This window comes from Bos javanicus, chromosome 4 (assembly GCF_032452875.1).
Source record: "Bos javanicus breed banteng chromosome 4, ARS-OSU_banteng_1.0, whole genome shotgun sequence".
NCBI lineage: Eukaryota > Metazoa > Chordata > Mammalia > Artiodactyla > Bovidae > Bos > Bos javanicus.
The window spans coordinates 45,062,588-45,077,019 of record NC_083871.1 but is presented as its reverse complement, the minus strand read 5'-3'; the positions used below and the strand labels follow the sequence as shown (position 1 = coordinate 45,077,019).

At 40.5% G+C, this 14,432-nt stretch overlaps 1 protein-coding gene across 1 annotated transcript in view; it reads left to right on the top strand.

Moving 5' to 3' along the window:
• Window positions 1–22: 22 nt before the first annotated feature.
• NAPEPLD (N-acyl phosphatidylethanolamine phospholipase D) overlaps window positions 23–14,432 on the top strand; it is a 92,027-nt gene continuing 77,617 nt past the window's right edge. The window contains exon 1 of the mRNA XM_061413878.1: window positions 23–137. The gene's annotated coding sequence lies outside the window, so the exon portion shown is untranslated. The remainder of the gene's footprint in view (window positions 138–14,432) is intronic.

The window sequence follows — 14,432 nt, the reverse complement described above, 5'->3', positions numbered from 1 at the left end:
CAGTCCTGTAAGCGGTCTTGGAATCTTTCAGGACGTGGTGCTGACTGAAGAACACGAATTAGGGAGTCTGTAGAAGCCCCTGTATCAGCGGTTACTTTTATCTCCTACGACGTGCAAGTGCACAAAGGTAGAAAAAGGTAACTTGGGGCAACATATTATCCCAGTGGTGGGTAAAATTGATTGGAAAAGGAGGGATTTGATCCGTAATATAAGGAACATGATTCCTCACTGTCCTTAGAGGAAGTCTCTAGTGCAAGGGACGGGCGTGGTGAGGGGAGAGAAGCAAGTATCAGTGTTGACACCTATTCACACTTCAGCACCTTACAGTCTGGCTCATCCCATTCCACAGAAATTGTTGTGAAGCCACTAACTGCTGAAAGATGGACATACAATCCTTGACATGGATTTCTTTCTTCATTCTATCTGTTTAAAATTTTTGTTTATTTATTTTCCTGCATGGGGTCTTAGTTGCAGTACACGGGGTTCTTCCTTGCAAAGCGCAGACTTCTCTAGTGGTGGTGGGGCTCCAGAGCACGGGGGCTCTTTAGTTTGGGCGCCTGTAGTTGACTATGAAATATTGTAGCTCAGTAATTGCTCGCGGTGGGTGTAGTTGCGCTGTGGCATGTGAGATCTTAGTTCCCGTGACCAGGGATCAAACCCATATCCCCTGTGTTGGAAGAGGACTCTTTATGTTAAGATTTGTTTGTTTGTTTGGCTGTGCTGGGTCTTCCTTGCTGTGGCAGTGGGGCTTTCTCTACTTGCAGAGAGAAGGGTGCTATTGTTCCATTATATACTGTTCTGTTATCTTGCACGGGCTTCTCATTGGAGTGGCTTCTCTTGGGCTCAGTAGTTGTGGCACACAAGGCTTAGTTGCTCTAAGGTATGTGGAATCTTCCCTGGACCAGGGATAGAACTGTGTCCAGTGCATTGGTGCACAGATTCTTAATCACTAGACAACCAGCGAAGCCCTGGAAGAGGAATCTCAACCACTGGACCACCAGGGAAGTGGACTTTCCTCATTGTATCATTTTATTTTACTTTATTTATCTATTTTGGCAGTGCTGGGTCTTGGTTGCTGTGAAGGCTTCTATCTAGTTGCAGTGAGCAAAGGCTACTCTCTAGTTGCCACTGAGGCACCAGGAAAATCCTCCTTTAAGAGATGCTCTTTCTTCTAGTCCCTTCTTCTTTACTTTCTTGGGCAGCTCTTCATGCACATATATCTTAGTGAGACTAAAAATAGCCAGCACTGTAGTAACTGTACTATTCCTGTGCTCTTTTATAGATGTAGAAACTGGGATAAACAACTTGCCTGAGTTCAGTTTAGTTCAGTTCAGACACCCAGTCATGTCCGACTCTACAACCCCATGGACTACAGCACACCAGGCTTCCCTGCCCAACACCAACTCCTGGAGCTTACTCAAACTCATGTCCATTGAGTCCGTGATGCTATCCGACCGTCTCATCTTCTGTCGTCCCCTTCTCCTCCCACCCTCAATCATTCCCACCATCAGGGTCTTTTCAAATGAGTCAGTTCTTCGCATGAGGTGGCCAAAGTATTGGAGTTTCAGCTTCAGCATCAGTCTTTTCAATGATTATTCAGGACTGATTTTCTTTAGGATGGACTGGTTGGATCTCCCTGCAGTCCAAGGGACTCTCAAGAGTCTCCTCCAACACCACAGTTCAAAAGCATCAATAATTCAGCACTCAGCCTTCTTTATAGTCCAGCTCTCACATCCATACATGACTAGAGTTCAGGATACTAATAATAGGCTGTAGCTCCAAAGCCTTTGCTCTTAAGGCTTCCTACCTTAAGCTGAAAGCTGATGTTCCCCAGGGTTTTGGACCTCGGCCTGGGCCTCTTCCACTGCACACTCTCCCTGATGGTTTCCACTTTCACCTGAGGCCTTCCCTGTTTGTCTTTCTTTTGAGACCAGGCCACTTAACCATTCAGTGACTAGACAACTACACTTTAATATCCCATTGGCACCTCAATATCAACTTGTCCAGAATGCACTTCACTGGCTTGCTCCTAAGTCTATTCTTGTATAGTCAATGAAAACAGCCAATGATACCTCCATTCATTAGACATCCAAACCAGAAACCTGGATTTAATCCTCAGCTCCTCCCTGTTTCTCATTCTCAACATCCAATTAATACACCCCTTTCCAGCCTTTTCAATCTACTCCAGCCCAACTGTCATAGTGTTTGGAACAAGGGGTCTTTTTTGAGTGCAACTTTTAGTATGATAGTCCCATTGTGAAGAATCCCCCAGTAACTTCCCTTGGTCAGGATAAAGTGAAGGCTCCTTAGTATGGAAGATAGGTCCCTTCATGAGCTGATTCCTGCTTATCTTTCCAGACTCATCTCTCTCCACCTCTCCCTTCTGCTATGATCCACAGTTCAGCCTACAGGGTCTATTATATAATAAAGACAGCCAGGTTTATTCCTTCATGTTTATAAAACAAATGTGTGTTAACAATAAAGAAATACAAGCATCATACATATATACAAAAATATTTAGGTATAACCACAGGAAGCACCTGGGAAATTTCAGCACATCTTAATTCAAACTTAGCTTAGGATCTCAGGGAAAATGACAGGATAAAGACCTCTGCAAATTCTCTCTTCTTTTCATAAAATAAATGAGAAAACTGAATTGGCCAAAATATGAGACTTCTCTGGTAGTCTAGTGGTTAAGACTCCGGGCCTCCACTGCAGAGGGCATGGGTTTGATCCGTGGCCAGGGAACTAAGATCCCGCATGCCACGCAGCATGCCTAAATAAATAAATGAAAAATAAAAATGGCCAGAATCAACATTTTCAAAACTCTGAAAATTAAACAAGGCTTGCAGTAATCTGGGTGCTTTTTTTTTTTTTTTATCCAGTAAAAACACTGAAATCTCAGTAAAAATACTGAGCTTCATACTATTCTAACTTAAGGGTTTAAAACTATAGTGTTTAACTCTGTCTTTAGCCCCTTGCCCCTAACTCGTACCCTTGAAAACCAGGATCTCACAACCAAGGTGAAAATCAGTAGCCTGGTAGCCACCAGAGAGGGCAAAATTGGGTTGGAATTCCTTCAAGGCCTCAAATCCAGAGAATCTAAATTATTTGACCTGTCTCATGCTCCACTGGGGCTTCCCTGGTGGCTCAGCGGTAAAGAATCTGCCTGCCAATGCAGGAGATGCAGATTTGACCCCTGAGTCAGGACGGCCCCTGAAGAAGGAAATGGAAACTCACTCCAGTATTCTTGCCTGGAAAATTCCATGGACAGAGGAGCATGGTAGGCTACAGTCCATGGCGTTGCAAAGAGTTGACATGACTGAGCAACTAACACTTTCACATCTTTCACTTTTCATGCTTTTTTGGATGACCTCACTTGTGAGTTTGCCTTTATTTGACCTGACTTGAGGCCAGAAGCCTTCTTCTGGAGATGCTTGTCGATAATATTTAGAGGCAGCTGTCTAACTTTAGGTGGCTGCTTGGAGGTAGCAAACAATAGGCAAACCAAGAAGCTTAAAAGAAAAAGCTAGGGCCTCAGTTGTCCATATAAGGATACCTCGTTTTACTGCTCTATACTTTTTTGTGTCTCACAAATGTTGTGACTTTTAAAAATTGAAATTTCGCGGCAACCCTCTTGGCACCATTTTCTTCTGGGTCATTTGCTCACTTTGTGTCTCTATGTCACATTTTGGTAATTCTCACAATATTCCAAACTTTCTTCACTGTTATTATATTTGTATTATATTTGTTATGATGATCTGCGATGTCAGTGATCTTGAATGTTACTAAGGCCCAGATGATGGGTAGCACTTTTTAGCAAGAGATAATTTTTAAATTAAGGTCTGTACATTGGCTTTTTAGACATAGTGCTATTGCACATTGCAGTATAGTATAAACATAACTTTTATGTAAAGTGGGAAATTGAAAATTCATGTGACTCACTTTATTACAATATTTACTTTATTGTGGTAGTCTGGAACTGAACCTACAAGATCTCTGAGGTCTACCTATAGAGGCTTTAAAAAGCCCAGACAAAAAAAATAAAAATAAAAAATAAAAAGCCCAGACATATTTCTGGGAGTCTGGAAAGCCCTGCACATGTCTATGGCTGTGTGCATACTCAGGGCTGTACACATGCCCAGGAGAAACCTGAGAACCCACTGACTGACCTCGAGGCTCTGTGCAAGCAGGAAGAAAAAGCTAAGGCTGAGTTGTCAACTGCCTGGCTAAATGTTGAAGGTATACACAGAGCTTCTTGACAACGACTGAGAAGTTCATTGGATCTAGGCATTCATGGAAGTATCTGTGTAATTATTAGCTGACCATTAAGATATTTGAGCAGAAACTTCAGTGGTAACACATGAATTTAAGGAATTCATTTAGAAAAGTCACTAAAGCAAATAGCAGCGACTATATCTTGGAGAGAGTGGAATCTGATATCCAGAACTGACACATTATATTAAGTGTCTAGTTCTCAACAAAAAAATTACAGTTCAAAGAATTAAGAAAATACAGTCGCGCACAGGAAAAAAACATCAAAGTAAATGTCCCTGAGGAAACCAAGACATTGGACTAAAAAGACAAAGACCTTTTAAAATAAGATGTTTTTAAAATGTTCACAAAACTAAAGGAAACAATGTCTAAACAACTAAAGGAAGGTATGAGAATTATGTCTCATCAAATACAGAATATCAAGAAAGAGATAGTAATTATCTTTAAGTCAAAAGCCTGAAATTAAAAGATATAATAAATGAAATGGAAAATTCATTAGATGGGCTCAACAGCAGCTATGAACAGGTAGAAGAAAGAGCCAGAAAGTGATGATAGATCAACTGAGATTAACAGTCGGTGAGTTTAAGAGAAAAAAAATGAAGGGAAATGAACAGATCCTCAGATTTCTTTGAGATACCTTCATGCATTCCAACATGCACATGATGGGAGTTCCAGACAGAAAGTACAGAGAGAAAGGGAGGGAAAGTATCTTTGAAGAAATAATGATCCAAAACACCCAAATTTGATGGAAAACACTAATCTACATGTCTAAACATCTGAACAAAGTCAAAGTAGAATAAACTCTAAGACGTCTACACCTAGACATATCATAATGATAAAACTATAGAAAGAGAAAATCTTAAAAGCAGAACAACTAAGATATCTATTCAAATCCTTTATCCAAGTCTTGGTAACAATTTTGAAATAATTCACACATCATATAATTCTGCCACTTAAATTATACGGTTCAGTGACTTTCAGTATATTCACAGAGTTGGGTCACCATCACCACCAATTCCAGAACATTTTATTTACCTCAAAAAAAGAAACCCATACCCTTTGCTGTCAACCTCCACTCTTACCTTTTCCCCCAACCCTAGGTAACTACCCAAAAAAATTTACTTTGTTTCTTGACAGTTTTGCCTTTTCTAGACATTTCTAAAAATGGTGTAATAGAATTTATAGTCTTTCATATAATCATTGAGTATACTTGTTTCTTGTAATCAAGGACTATACTTCTTTCACTTTACATAGTATTTTCAGGGTTCGTCCATGTCGCCGAACATGTAAGTCCTTCATTCATTTTACTACTGAATAATGTTGTTTCATGGATATACACCTGTGGATCATTTCCACCTTTTTGTTCTTATGACTTATGCTGTTATGAACATCAGTATACAAGTGGACATCTGTTTTCATTTCTCAGGTATATACCTAGGAGTGGAATTGCTGTGTCAAATGGTAACTCTACACTTAACTTTTTGAAGAACCATCATATTGTTTTCCAAAGTGTTATACCACTTTACATTTCCACTAGCAGCACGTAAGGGTTCTAATGTCTCCACATCCATACCACTACTTGTTATTGTCTTTTTTTTTATTTTAGCCATCCTAGTGGAGGTGAAATGGAATCTCATTGGGATTTGAGTATGACTTTGATGTCTGAGGGACTGTAGGGGAGGTGGGGAAATGACTTATAGCAGAAGTGGCCCCTGGAGAGCCCAGGCATGTTGGAGGCACTGAACTCCCAGTGGAGGCTGTGTTGTACGCATCCTGCTTAGCCTCTGATTCCTACTCATTTTCAGACCTTGCTTCTTCAGTCTCTCCACTGAGTCTGTGAAGTACAAAAGTTTTTATTTGATGAAGTCCAGTGTATTTGTTTTTTTTCTTTAGTTGCTTGTGTTTTAGGTGTCATATTAAAAAAATGCACAAAGATTACGAAGATTTACATCTGTGTTTTCCTCTAAGAGTTTTATAATTTTAGTTCTTTCGTCTACGTCTGTGGTCCATTTTGAGTTAATTTTTATAATACCATATGAGATAGGATGTCTAATTGTCTCAGCACTATTGTTGGTATGGTCATGATATTTAAATGGGTTGACGTTTATCACCAGTCCTTTTATGCGGCTTTTCTAAACTGATTAATCTTTTGACTGAATTTCATTCTCAAATAGTTGTTGCTAGTTTTGTTGTTTTGAAAGTTTCTTTATGGATGTCAAATTCCTTTAAGCTTTTCATGTTTGAGAATATCTGCTTTTGTCTTTATCCTTGAACAATATTTTATCTGGGCTTGATATTCTTGGGTCACATTTTCGTTTGCTCAGAATTTCATAAACACAGCTCCATTATTTTCTTCAGTATTGCTTTGGAGAAACAGAGGCTAACCAGATTTGTTTTAACTACCCTAAGTATGGCTCACTTTGTCTGTTTGAAAATCTAAGAAAAAAATAGTTTACCCTTGAAGTCTAATAACTTAACTATGGATATATCATAATATTGAGTAATTTTTTTCTTTTTTTGAGTAATTTTTGTGTTCAGTGATTTTCATCAAAATTTCAGGGAACACAATATATTTTTTCAATCTGCAGATTCACATCTTTCTTCATTTTAGGAAAATTCTCTTTGTTTACATATTCTGGCATTCCACTCAGTGAGTTCTTTATTGGGGATAACAGTTCTCTTTATGATGAATTACTTTATCTGTCTTCCATGTTTATTAGCATCTCTCCAAGTTCTTGAAGCTTTGTCATTTTCATCTCAATCTTTTGTGATTATCTCAAGCCAGAAATAGACCCACACACACCTAGCCAACTAATTTTTGGCAAATATGAGAAAGTTATTTAATGGTCAAAGGATACCCTTTCCCACAAATGGTGCTGGAGCAGTTGGATATTTCTAGATACCCTCCCCACTTCCCTCAGTGAACCTCAGCCTAAATCACACACCTTATATAAAAATCAACTAAAATTGAATCATAGACTTAAACGTAAAACTATAAAACTTTTAGAAAAACATAACATAAAATCTTTGGGATGTAGGGCTAGGTGAAGAATTTTTAGACTTGATATCAAAAGTTAATTTCCTGGGTGTGATATTGTATTACAGTTATGAACAATATTACCGTTGGACAAGATAGATAAAAGGTACATAAGATCTCTATACATTATTTCTTTTACTTCAAAATAAAAAGTTGAATTTTAGGCAAAAAAGAAGTTACAGTTCCAAAATAATTTTGTATTGTGGGAAAAGAACCATGTGGGAAAAATACTGTTTCTATCTACTGATCATCACGTATCACAGTCAGGCGCGCACACACACACACACACATACACATTAGTCACAGAGGTTCTTACAAATTGATATAGGAAGAGAAATTTGGAATTGTTCATCTGTGCATAACTAATAAGGTAATAAAGCAAATTGCAAATGAATTGGAGTAAAAAAATCTTTGCATGTTTCACAAAGCTTTCCTGATCCAGCATTTTCTACAGTGGCCCTCTAATGAGGAGGGAGCTATTAGCGAACTATGAGGTGTGTAATGTGACAGTTGGAGCAGCTCCCTGCATCTGGCTATGGTACTGGCAGCCTTTGTGCCCAGTGTGGACCACTGAAGTGCTTTAGCTTTATTTCCTTTTGTTTTTTTTGCCTCTCAATGGAGGTTACATTGAGTGGGAAGGAGGCCCTGAGTTGAATGTATAATCACCATGGGAACAGAGGCCACAGTCAGTCCCTGGGAATGTAGCTTATGGCCCCCCCACATGACTATTGTCAAAGTCCTTCTTACGCATTTTTTCTATGTCTTGAATGTTTCTGAGTTTGAGTGAGTGTGTGAAAGTGTGTCTATGTTTGTCATTCTTACAGATTACCTGATTTGTCCTTGAGGACAGAGGCAGAGGAAAATGTAGGGTACTTTATACAAACAATTTCACATCCTTCAAAGTTCTGGTTTGTGTTTATTAACTAGGAATCAATTATAAACAACTGTGGTAGGAGAAAAGTAATTCATGAAAAATCTGAACTCCCACTTACATCCACTCAGGCCACTGTTTTTTCTATAGGAAATTAAGTCCAGCATTTATGATGATAGCAAAATCTGATTTTATGTCTTCCTCACCTTTATTTTCTGCTGGTCTGCCACTGCTACTAAGTCACTTCAGTCGTGTCCGACTCTGTGCGACCCCATAGATGGCAGCCCACCAGGCTCCCCCGTCCCTGGGATTCTCCAGGCAAGAACACTGGAGTGGGTTGCCATTTCCTTCTCCAATGCATGAAAGTGAAAAGTGAAAGTGAAGTCGCTCAGTCGTGTCTGACTCTTCGCAACCCCATGGACTGCAGCCCATCCATGGGGTTTTCCAAGCAAGAGTACTGGAGTGGGGTGCCATTGCCTTCTCCCTCTGCTAGTCTAGATGACTCCAAATTTCAAGGATTTTTGCATACCCTGTGGTCTTTCTGGGACTCTTAAATCATGAATTTCCTCCTCATCTTGTTCTCTACTGACTATCCATTCAGTGCTCCTTGACTCACATTGGACTGATATGTACTAAATGTTTCTTCCCCTGGGCTCCATTTACTCCACAAACCTTCCCAGAGACTCTGTCTTTTTTGTAGTGAAGACCTACAGTACCTTCTAGAAAGATATTCTGCTATGGATGACTCCAGTAGGGTGTGTGTGTGTGTGCGCTCAGTCACTAAGTCACATCTTTAGGATAGACTTAAACTTATTAAATCTTCACAGGAGGCATCCAACGGGTCTGGTAGAGAAGGAATGTAGAAGACAGAGTATCTGCTAAGTCACTTCAGTCGTGTCCGACTCTGTGCGACCCCATAGACGGCAGCCCACCAGGCTCCCCCATCCCTGGGATTCTCTAGGCAAGAACACTGGAGTGGGTTGCCATTTCTTCTCCAATGCATGAAAGTGAAAAGTGAAAGTGAAGTCGCTCAGTCGTGTCCGACTCTTAGCGACCCCATGGACTGCAGCCTACTAGGCTCCTCGATCCATGGGATTTTCCAGACAAGAGTACTGGAGTGGGGTGCCATTGCCTTAGGTTCTAATTTAATATTGGAGAAGCTTTTATAAAGATCTTAACACAAATACACAAGAGTACGAAATCACCTGGGTCACAGGATGCTATTCAACAGACATAAGATTCTTACAAAAGTGAGAATTGAACCTATTTTCAACATTTTCTCCATTATCTGGTACCTGAGAAAAGAATAGGCAATTCAGAAACTATAGGAATGATGATCTGCCAATTAAGTAATTTAGATTTCCAGGGAGGGGCTCACCTGATGTCTAGTGGTTGGGAATCTGCCTCCCAATACAGGGGTCAAGGGTTCAATCCCTGTTTCAGGAAGTTCCCACAGGCCACGGAGCAACTAAGCCCCCTGCGCCACAGCTACTGAGCCAGTGCTCTAAAGCCCAGGAGCCACAATTACTGAGCCCCTGCACTGCAAGTTCTGAAGCCCACTGCACTTAACAGCCCATGCTCTGCAACAAGAGAAGCTACTGCACTGAGAAGCCCACACACCCCAACAAAGAGTAGACCCCGCTTTCTGTAATTAGAGAAAGCCAGCACATAGCAAGGAAGACGCAGCACAACCAAAAATAAATAAGTAAAACTTTAGGCTTCCAGGGAGAGAAGCTAGTCAAGTCAGTTTGGTTTTCTATCTACCTGGATCTTTTGTATGCATCCCTCTCTTCTTAACCCTGGCTGATTTCACCATGTTTGTATAGAGATAGCTAGTAGTAGTAGTATTGTTAGTCACTCTGTCGTGTCTGACTCTGTGACCTCATGGACTGTACCCACCAGGCTCCTCTATCCATGGAATTCTTCAGGCAAGAATACTGGAGTGGGTTGCCATTGCCTTCTCCGGAAACCACCAGAGGAACTTTCAAAAGCACAGAGATCTGGGTCCCACCCATCTTCACCATCTGGTCCTAACCCCACCTTCGCCCAGATTCTCCCCCTGCCCTCATTCTGTTGCTGTCACTCCCTTCCGGACTCCTGGGAGTGCTCTCTCAATGAATCACTTGCACAGGCATCCCCACTTCAGGCTCTACTTCTAGAGAACTTGCCCTAAGATGCCCACAGTAGAAGTGACATTCCTCATTTTTGTCTCATGTCCACCTTCTTTACCTTCACTGCACTTTTCACAAATATCAATTTTATGTTTGTTTGTGGATTAATTCATTGTACCTGTTTCCCTATTAGCCCTGTCCTCTGTGAGAGTGAGGACCATGCCTGTTTTACCCCAAAAAGTTGCACCATGTCTAGTCCCGTGGGGGAGCTCATAAGTTGTTGAACAGATAAATGAATTTGTGATTTTGGTGTCTGTCTTCAAGATGAGTGTAGCTGGTAATGGATAAAATGCATACATGGTATCTTGGACTATGACTTGGAAGTTGTATGGGGCTCCTTTATGTGTTTCTAAGTAGAAGCACTTAGAAAACTAAACTTCGCTAATTTACATTCTTTGCTCAGGAGGAGGAGGGTGGAGGGGTAGAAAATAGAATGGCAGGTGGTGGTGTTTCTTTATCTACATTAGAGAGGTGAGAAAACTGAGGTTCAAGGGGATTAGGCCACTTGCCAAGGCACAAAGTGAATGAAAGTCTGAACTCTGAATCTAATTTCAGGCTTTCTGACTCTAAAACCCATGCTTTCCTCCTCCAAGGGTTTCTTTCTCTTTCAGCCTACTAGCTTATTTAATTAAATTATCTTGGACCAAATATAAGTAAAGGTTTAAATATATGAACTTTGAGTTAATGTTAAAACTGGATATAAATCTTAAAATCCTCTTATGAGCTGCCATTAGTCAATCTATAATAATGTACTGAACATCTATAATATGTTAAACATTGATCTCATCATGATTGAAAAGGGAAATTAATCGGAGATGATTTTTAAAATTAAAGTACAATTGATTTACAATATTGTGCTAGTTTCAGGCATACAGAAAAGTGATTCAGTTTATATATATATATATACATACACATATATATGTATATAATTTCAGATCCTTTTCCATTCTAGGTTATTACAAGATATTGAATATAGTTCCCTGTCCTATATAGTAAATCCTTGTTGTTTATCTATTTTATATATAGTGGTGTGTATCTGTGAATCCCATTCTAATTATCCTGTCCCCTTTCTCTTTGGGAACCATAAATTTGTTTTCTATGTCTGTGTGTCTGTTTCTGTTTTGTATTCATTTGTATTACTTTTTAGATTCCATATATAGGTGACATATTTGTCTTTCTCTGCTTTGCTTAGTATGATATTCTCCAGATCCATCCATATTGTGCAAATGGCAATATTTCATTCTTTTTTATGACTGAGTAATATTATATTGTGTATATATATATATATATACACACCACACCTTCTTTGTAAGTAGAGATGATTTTGATTTTGAATTTGCTGCTGGCCCAGTTGTTCCAAGGTCACCTGATGGAATTAAATGTACCTGTGTTTCAAGGACTGGAACAGTAGCCTAGTAGCCTCTGTATCTCCAGTTTCATCTCCCTCAAAGCCATGCTTAACCCCAGAGTATTTTTTTAAATTGAATTATAGTTGATTTACAGTGTTGTGACAACCTCTGCTGTACAGCAAAGTGAGTCAGTTATACACACATGCATATTCTTTTTTTTAATAGTCTTTTCCATTATAGTTCATACCAGGAGACTGGATATAGTTGCTTGTGCCATACAGTAAGAGTTTGTTGTTTATCCAGACTGAATATAATGGTTAGCATCCACCTACCCCATACTCCCAGTCTATGCCTTTGCCCCTCCCCCTTCCCCTTGGCAACCACAAGTCTGATCTCTACCTCTGAGGCTCTTTCTGTCTTGTAGATGGGTTCGTTAGTGCCATATTTTAGATTCTATATATCTCTGTCTCACTTCACTTAGTATGATCATCTCCAGGTCCATCCGTGTTGCTGCAGATGACTTCATTTTGTTCTTTTTAATGGCTGAGTAGTATTCCATTGTGTGCAGAATACATCATTTCTATCCATCCATTTATCTATCGGTCAAGATTTAGGTAGCTTCCTTGTTTTGGCTATTATGAATAGCGCTGCTATGAACATCAGGGAACATATATATACACTCTATATTCTTTTTTTCTCCTTTCTCCCTTCCTTTTTAAAATACATATAGCAGCATATTATATACAACATTCAACTCCTGTTTTTTATTAAACAATATATCTCAGATCACTGTATAGCACTGCATCAAGATCTTAAATGTTTAAATATCTTTTAATATACAGTTTTAAATATACAATTTTAAATTATAAATATACAATTACATAGGATTCTACTGAATTGACGTGTCATCATTTAACCAATCCCCAGTGATGGATTTATTTGTTCAGTCGCTAAGTCATGTCTGAGTCTCATAACTTTCTCCTCCTCTCTCGCTATTATAAAACAGTGCTGCAGTAGATGACTACAAATACACATCATATTATGTTGAAATTATCTCCCTATGGTCTGTCTTGACTTAGGCTCTAAGTTCCTCTGAGGCAGGAAATGATGCTTTATGCATCTCCAAATTTACCTGCTTCTAGCAGGGCTTGGCATGTGTTAGGTGTGTAGTTAAAGTTGGCTGGACTGAAGTTATTATGTAAGGAATAAGCCAATCTCCACATGCTTTGCTGCCTGTCCAGGTCTGGGAATCACTGGACCTGCGGGCCCCAAAGGGTCTGTTGGGTTATCCTCTACCCTTCTCCCTCATCCATCTGACCCTCTCTACCCTGATCTCTATACCCAGGTGGGAGCTGAGCTACATCACCATCCAGGCTCCCCACCTCTGGCTTCCCCTAGGGTTCATCCAATATGAGGCACTGCCAAGGGATGGGGAGTGGGAGATGGAAGTTCTTCTCCCTGATGCTTCCCTGCCTCAGAGTTCAGTTCCAGCAGTGGTTCTGTCTTCCTCTGTGTAGGACTACAGATTCCTCCCTTCACAGCTCCAGCACTCACAACACTGTCTTCTGCCCTTGCCCTTCACACCCAAAGTGTAGTACCAAGCCCACTGTTAGTCCTGGGTGGTTGTGATCTCCGGTGCCCGCAGCCTGCAGAAGCTTGAAGCAGGATTTCAGTTCCCAGCCAGAGATTGAAGTCAGGCTACAGCAGTTAGAATGCTGAATCCTAACCACTAGACCACCAGGGACCAGTGGCCAGTGACAAGGCCCCTTGCCCTTAGCCTTTGTAGAAATTAATTCCCTCAAAGACAGAAAAGAGTGAGACAAGTAAAGTGTTTATTAGGAGAGAAAAGAGTATGTGTGAATAGGCACACATGGGCAGGCTCAGAGAGAGCCACATCCCTGTGGTAGTTTGAATCACTCTTATGGGGCATTTCTTCCAGGCTTCCTGTGGCCAGTTTCCTTGCTTTGCCTGGTTCTGAGTCCATATTCGCTTTGTCTCGGGGTCCTCCCCTGTGTCCGCACACTTCTCTTAGCCAAGATGTATTCTGGTGAAGAGGCCTATGGGTAGGTTGACATCATTTACTATGAGGGGTCACCGCCTCCCTTTTAACTCCGAGGAGCATTTCTGCACATGTGAGGTTGGAAAGGTCTCCTTGACCTTGAGAATGATAAACATGTGGTCTCTTACCTGGGCAGGGCTCAACTCCTCCTCGTCTTCATCTTGGAGTATCTCTCCACAAGGGACAAGCTCCAGCTGCTCAGCCCTGGGCCCATCTATCTCCTGCCTCAGTCCTTCATCCCTTTTTGGATCCCTTAACCCTGCCCATGTCCCTGTAAATCATCTTGCCATTAAATTATCTTCACTTAAACCCTTTGCATAGAATCCTGTTTTCTGCCAGGACTTTCCCTGATTTAAGGTCTCTTCTGAATCTGAGCTTCTACCATTCTAAGCCTTGATAGAGAGTTTCCCAACTCATTTTTGAGATATAACAAAATCTGGCTAAACAGGCAGTTAAACCATAACTGATTGCCCAAAGATTTATAACAATAGTAACAAAGTAGTGTTGAGAAAATGAAGCACCTAAACCCCTGCTCCCTTGTCCTACTGTGACTGCTTTGCCAGCATCAGCATTTGTCATTCAGCCAGGAAGGCTTAATAAAAAATAAGCACAGAATTCAGAGTATTTCAAAGACTTCTGCCTAGCAGCTCTTTTCACTCATTGAAGCAGC